This window comes from Colletes latitarsis, chromosome 14 (genome assembly GCF_051014445.1).
Source record: "Colletes latitarsis isolate SP2378_abdomen chromosome 14, iyColLati1, whole genome shotgun sequence".
NCBI lineage: Eukaryota > Metazoa > Arthropoda > Insecta > Hymenoptera > Colletidae > Colletes > Colletes latitarsis.
Genome location: NC_135147.1, coordinates 1,820,001 through 1,827,388, shown reverse-complemented (window position 1 = coordinate 1,827,388; position 7,388 = coordinate 1,820,001).

Sequence of the window (7,388 nt, the reverse complement as noted above, 5' to 3'; positions counted from 1 at the left end):
TTTCGAAGTTCCTACTCGAACACCTAGAGCTTCTCCAATAAAGACCTAACTCATACCAGGGGGCTATAAGCCCCCTTTTTGCTTTAATGCTTTTCCGAGGAGGCGATCCTGACACCAGAAATCAAAAAGGGGGCTATATGCCCCCTTTTCACGTTGAGCAAAAACCAAGATCAGGATGAGACACGAAACGACGTCTGTATGCGTCCCCAAAAGCAATACGCCGCTGGGAAAAGCAATACGCCGCTGGGCTTGGCAGAACCCAGCACACCAAAACATCTGGTGGCAGACGTCGTAATGCCAGACGAATGACGGAAGGAGGCCACCGTAGAAGTAGCTGAGCTGCTCCCTACTGCCTGAAGGTGTCGGCTGGGAAACCACGCTAGTATCCTAGGTAGGGAGACGGGCCTCGAAACGTGGATCGCTCCCCTGGCCATTAGAAGACTCCGCCTAGACCAGCTCAACTCCGAGCTGTAAACCGGTGGTGTACGGCTCTGTCAGACTCGGAGTCCTTGCCATACGGACGCTGCATATAGGAAGGATATGCAGCGTATGACGAAAACACTGAAAGGTACGCCAACGACGAAAGACAACATGTATTTATACATGTAAGACCGTCGTCGCGCTGCTGACAGCAGCTCCCGTCGTTGGCGATGGCAAAAGGACGCTGAAGCGTCAAGAGCATAGTTGATGATGGCATTGTGAGTTCTACTAGTCGTGCTAAGGACGAGTCCCACGTTTTGGAGCTAATGCTACAGGGACATGATGCCCGAGGTCATGTCCTAGTTACGCAGCGGGTTCCCTGCAAAACAGGGAACAGAAACCGGGCGTAGCGAAGCAGAGGGAACATCTGCTTGAGGTTTGTTCCCCACGTGTTTGCCGTGCGTGGCGACCTGTGTCGGCGGAAAGGAGGATCCTGGGATCTGAGGGCCCTCTCTCCTGCGGGAGTGTAGCTGCCCAACACGTACCTTTGGCCTCTGCTTCGTCTAGACAGGCGGCTAGGCGAGAAAAGCAGCCCTGTGCCTAGTCAATCGGCTCGGAACACCACTCGTGGGTTCTATTGGGCGAGGAAGTGAACCTAGGAGTCCGGGGAAAGCCCGGTCGGCCTTTGTTCGCGGACTATATCCCGGGTGCAAGTCCTAACCCAGGCGGAGCCGGGTTCCATTTGAGGGTCCATGGAGGCCGGGACACACGCCGGGACGAAACAGTATCCAAACAAGTATGGATCCCAAAGTAAAAATAACCAAAATAGACGCCTTAGTACCCCGCAAGGGAGAAAAGGGAGGAAAGGAGACCGTTGTTGTTGCTCCCGGTAGGACAACAACGGTGAGTAAGAAAGCTGGGGTGGTCTCACCACCCCAGAAGAAAGAGAAAGCGAAGGCGGTTGAAGTGGGTAAGGGCGCTAAAACGCCCCCCTGCACCAGACCCTCGACGCGGAAGACGGCTTCACCACCTAAGCCGGCAGGAACGATATCCCCTGTTCCGATCAAGGATATCAAGAAGGATGGACCGGGGACACCACCCCGCACAAATCCACCGAAGAAGCCGGAGGCCAAAAAGCCGAAGGCAACTTCCGAAGGCAACGCCACGTCCACGGACGGAGGATTGGGCCAAGTCGACAGCGACGGTTGGGTAACCGTCGTGAAGAAGGAGAAGCCGCAAAGGGCGGAAAAAGCCCGAAAAAGCGGCGAGGAGTTGCCAGGAAAGGTGTCGGCGGAGGCGACACCTGGTCCATCGAACAGGCCTCTCGACAAAATCAGTGGAGAGGCCTCGAAATTGTTCAAGGGCATCCGGACCAGCTGTCTTGGAAAAGAATCCAGGCTCAGCAAGGAGACCGGAGCCTTGATCGTAGGCAACGCGGCAGCTCTCTACGAGCTAGTCCAGGAGGTTCTCGTGCAGAACTCTTTCCTGAAAGGACAGCTCGCGGCGATCCGGCAAGAGGTGAGAGCCTCCCAGAGGATCGCAGAGAGGGTTGCCCCTACGGTTTCGCAGACGACGGGATCCCGTCCGACTGTGAAACCTGTACCAGTTCGTGCGGCAACAACCTACGCGCAAGCGGTAAAGGTTGACGCCAATCGAGTTTCCCCGGAAGCGGTTAAACCACCACGACATGTGGTGCGTATTTTCCCGCCGAAAGGGAAAGGACAGAACAGCGACGTGACCAAACAAACTGTTCTGTCACTGGTCAAGCCGGCGAAAGCCAAGATCCGCGTGAGGTCCGTCCGACGCATCCACTCCGGTGGCATAGCCGTCGAGACTGAACGCAAGGAGGATCTAAAGGCCTTCGTCAACTGCGCGAAGCTGAAAGAAGTAGGGCTTTCAGCTACTCTACCGACCTTGAGAAATCCTACACTTATAGTGTACGACGTTCCTAAGGCGATGAGGAAAGAGGAGGTTTCTTCCAGTATCTGGAAGCAAAACCTCAGCGATATGACCCAGGGGGATGTGTCGTCCAGCCTGAAGGTCCGGTTTGCAACCGGCCCGAAGGAAAAGGACACTGCCAACTGGGTCATGGAAGTCAGTCCGCAGGTTCGCCAGCGGCTGAAGAGCTCGGGCAGAGTGTACCTAGGGTGGTCGTCATGCAGAGTGCAGGACTACGTCTCGGTGACACGCTGCTTTAAGTGTCAAATGTTTGGCCACATGGCCAAACATTGCAAAGCGAAAAACGAGGTTTGCGGTCACTGCTCCGAAGAAGGGCATACCATTGCCTCTTGTACGGCGAAGAGTAAGTCCCCAACTTGCTCAAACTGTAAATCAAGAGGTAATCAGCACAACCATAAGTCGCGAGACAAAAACTGCCCTGCGTATAAGGCAGCTTTAGACCTAGCAGTATCTCGTACGAATTATGGATAGAAACAACCCGGAGAATCCTCTAAGGCAATTGCGCATCGCGCAGCATAATATGCGGCGTGCGCTAATTGTTCATGGTGAGGTGAGCGAGCTGATGCACGCAAAGGAGATCGACGTGTTGCTCATGCAGGAACCTTACCAATTTCAGGGACAGATTCCAGGCTTTGGGCTCACGGCGAAGGTGATCGCCGAGAATGAACGGGCTATGGCCGCAATAGTGGTCAGAAACCCGGACATCTCGGTGGTAAAAATCACACAGCTGTGTGATACTCACACCTCCTGCGTTTGCATTAGCGGACCCTTCGGTAGTTTCTACCTCGTTAGCCAGTACTTTCAATGCTCGGAAGACATTGAACCAAGTCTGGCACGCTTGGAGAGGACACTCGATGCTCTCCAACACCGTCGAGTCGTGATAGCCGCGGACGTCAATGCCAAATCCCACCTTTGGGGGGGAGAAAGCGTTCGACCGGACACGCGAGGCGAGAAACTCGAAGAGTTTATCGCATTACACGACTTGACGATTTTGAACGAGGCTGGGAGTATTCCTACATACTCCAGCCCTGCCGGTGAGTCATGGATCGATGTCACATTATCGACTCCAGACATGGCGACAATTGTGCGAAACTGGACGGTTCACGAGGATTGGACCTCCAGTGACCACCGACTCATTGATTTTGTCTTACAGTTCACGGACGTGAATGAGAATCGAAGCCCACAGCCTCGATTCCGCACGTTGCATGCGAACTGGGAGCGATTTGATCAAGTTCTTCTTGAAGGCGCGAGGCAATTACCCCTCGGCACAGGTTGCCGCAGGGAAGTCGAACACCTAGCACAAGAGGTCGAGAAATCGATCATCGATGCGTGCAATGCCTCAATGCGCCCCAAGAAGTGGCATTCAAAGTCCGTCCCATGGTGGACGGAAAATTTGACGAGAATGAAAGCGCGAGTCTATCGACTTAGACGAGCCTTTCAGCGCGAGAGGAACTCGGAGGAGAGAGCGGCAAAGCAGGCTGAGTATCGAACATCTAGACTCGCCTACACAGCCGCAGTGCGCGCTGCGAAAGCACAAAGCTGGCAGAACTTTGTGACGGAGCAGGGGAATAAAGAGCCATGGGGACTTGTTTACAAGATCGCCCAAAAGAAACTCTGTGTTGAGACTGCGGTCTCAAACATTCGAACGCCGGAAGGATATACGACTGACTGGGAATCGACTGCCTCGCAGCTCCTACAGGCGCTAATCCCGGACGACTCGTCCACGGATGAAACGCCGGAGCAAGCAAACACCAGAGCTGATGCTGCAACCGATCCGCCGACTGAAGACTGTCCAGTCTTCACGAGGAATGAGCTCGGAGCTGCAGTATCGCGCTTAAAGCGAGGCAAATGCCCTGGGCTGGACCGTATAGAGGCCGAGGTGGTTAAATGTGCTTATGGATCCATCCATAGTGCTCTACTTCGACTCTACAACGGGTGTCTAGCGCACGGGGTCTTCCCCGTTAGGTGGAAAATCGGCTCGATCAGAGCAATCTTGAAAGGGCCCGATAAACCACCAACGGACGTCAAGTCGTATAGACCGATATGCCTACTTTCCATCTTAGGCAAAGTATTAGAGAGACTAATGCTTAACCGAATGAGTAACATATTCCTAAACCCAGAACATTGTTCCGATCGGCAATATGGATTCAGGCCTGGACGATCCACGGAAGACGCCGTGGTGAAGCTCAGGGAATTGATATCCCAGCGAGAGGAACGATATGTGATGGGTCTCTCCTTCGACATCGCCGGAGCTTTTGATAATGTTTGGTGGCCAAGCATACTTCAGAAGCTGAAACGCCGGGGATGTCCCCGAAATCTTTATCGACTCATGGTCGACTACTTCGCTGACCGTGTGGTTACAATAGTTTCCAAACACGGTAATGTGCGTAAGCAAGTCACCAAGGGCTGCCCTCAGGGGTCGATACTCGGTCCGAGCTGTTGGAACCTAGTCTTTGACGAAGTTCTACAGCTCCTATCAAACGAACACCTGGCTTGCGAGCCAATAGCCTACGCTGACGACTTACTCGTGGTATTCTACGGAAACTCGAGGAATCAGTTGCAGCAAAGAGGGCAAAGAGTCGCGGATACAATTTCTGAGTGGTGCGCCACGCAGAAACTTACACTATCCGCGACTAAGACCGAGATGATTCTCTTGAAAGGAAATCTGGATAGAGAACGACCTCCTGTGATAAGGATAAACGGGAGAAGTGTGGCACTCAAGCAAACCATAAGGTACTTGGGTGTTCACATCGATGCGCGAATGGGAGTAAGATCCCACGTCGAATACTTGAATGCCAAAGTCATGCGAACGTTTTATACGCTAGCAAGACTTGCTCGATCAAACTGGGGATTGGGACACAGAACCATGCGTACTTTGTACAAAGGTCTCTTCGTCCCGATCACGACATACGCCGCCGCCGGATGGGTAGACATGCTCACCTCTGTGACAAGAACTAAACTTGCCAGGGCGCAGAGACATGTTTTGCTCGCCGTCACCAAGGCCTATCGTACGGTATCTACCGACGCGATCACTGTGATTGCCGGGACGATGCCGATAGACTTGGTGTTAGTGGAGCGCGCGTGTGCATACCAGATTAGAAGACAAATCAATATCGAAGTCGGAAATTGTCGAATAAGTCGAGCCGATTTGGCGGCTGGAGAAGTAACCGCTGCTCAGGCGAAAGCCTTGGTGCGAGCGGAACTTCTCAATATGTGGCAAACGAGATGGTCGTCATCGGAGAAAGGTAGGGTCACCTACCGCTACTTCTCTGATGTATCTGACCGTCTCAATGCAAGCTGGGTGATCTTGGATCACTACGTAGTACAATTCCTAAGCGGGCACGGAGATTTCCGAGCCAAGCTCAAGGAATTTGCTTTAGTACCGCACGAGAATTGCGACTGTGGCCAAGTGGAAACACCAAACCACGTCCTATTCGAGTGCCGGAGGTACCGAGACGCGCGAGAACTCCTGAGACAAGCGGCTGAAGAAGCTGGCCATCCGTGGCCGGTGACCGAAGCCGATCTTGTAAAACAAGACCTATACAGGGAGTTCCGGACATATACGCGCTCGGTACTACTTACGAAAGCAGGGCGAAACCAAAACCGCCATTGAACGCAATACGCTACGTAACAGAACGAGAGAAGTCTGCGGATTCTCTCCAATAACCATGCTTGGAAATGAACTCGAACGGATGCTAGGTCATGTGCTTCGGCAATGACCTCCTCGGGCCGGGATACAAGCCCCGCTTGCTTCGGCAAGCGTTCCTGGATTGGGTTGGACTCGAGGTGGCAGCAGGTTTCGACGTCGTTAGCCTCCAAACGCATAACGACGCGTGAAAAGTAGATGCCCGAACATCAGGCAAAATGTAGTTGCTGGTATAGACCTTCGGTCTGAGGTACAGCAAAGTCCCCAAGTGGCAACGCGCTTGGACAGAATAACGGCTACACACTACATGTCCCTATCTTTTTTTTTATCTCGAACATATATATACCGGCTTATCGTCAATAACTCGAAAACCAGCACGTGAACGCCAATTTTCGTCTATACGATTCTTATGCAGTTTTAGATTCTCTACACGGTCCAGTGATCGTTTTATTTTTTTGTCGAATTTTGAGAATTTGTTTTTTTTTTTCTCGAAAACGAGCTCGACGACCTGCACTTTTGACGACGCCATCGTGTTCCCCGGATTTTTTCCTGCAAGATAGCGTGTCGATTTTTTGTCCTAGCTCAATTATTAAGGAAGTTACGGTTTCTTGATTTTTCGGTATGTTCGAACTGGTCTTTTAGGCGGGCGCTCGGTCGCGCGGTGCTTTCGCATCGACCGACGTACCGATCGGCGGCGACGGTTTTTCGTCTATATCTCGAAAACTAGTACGCTAACACATATTTTGACCTATATGATATTTGTTCAGTGTAATTTTTTCTATCTGGTAGGCTGGTTTTTTTTTTTTTATCTCGAATTTTTTGAACGTTTTTGTTTTTTTCTCGAAAACTAGCGCGACGACCGATATTTTTAACTACGGTTTTGAATTCGTCTAATTTTTGCCTACAAGATAGCGTGTCGAGTTTTTGTCCTGCGACGATTTTGACCATTTTTTCATTTTTTTCTCGAAAACGAGCACGGCAATCTATATTTTTAACGACGGCATCGTGTTCCCCTGCTTTTTTCCTACAAGATAGCGTTTTTTTTTTTTGCCCTAGCTCAATTATTAAGGAAATTACAGGTGTTGGTTTTCGCTCTAAGTTATAACAGGCCGTTCGGGCGGGCGGTTGGGTCGCGCGGTTCCCCCCATAAGCGGCCGTGCGTAAGCCCGTGCGTCGCCGGCGTTCCGGCGGGCGCCTCGGTACCTATAAGAGAAGCGACGGTCCGGTCGAGTCGGTCGGGGCAGCGTCGAGCGTACGGCTATTCTTCGACCTCGGTTGAGAAGCAGTCGTCGCTCCTCGGGATTTCATCCTGACTGTTCTGTATCGTGCTCGTTCCAGACTTTCTCCACACTGCATTGCCACG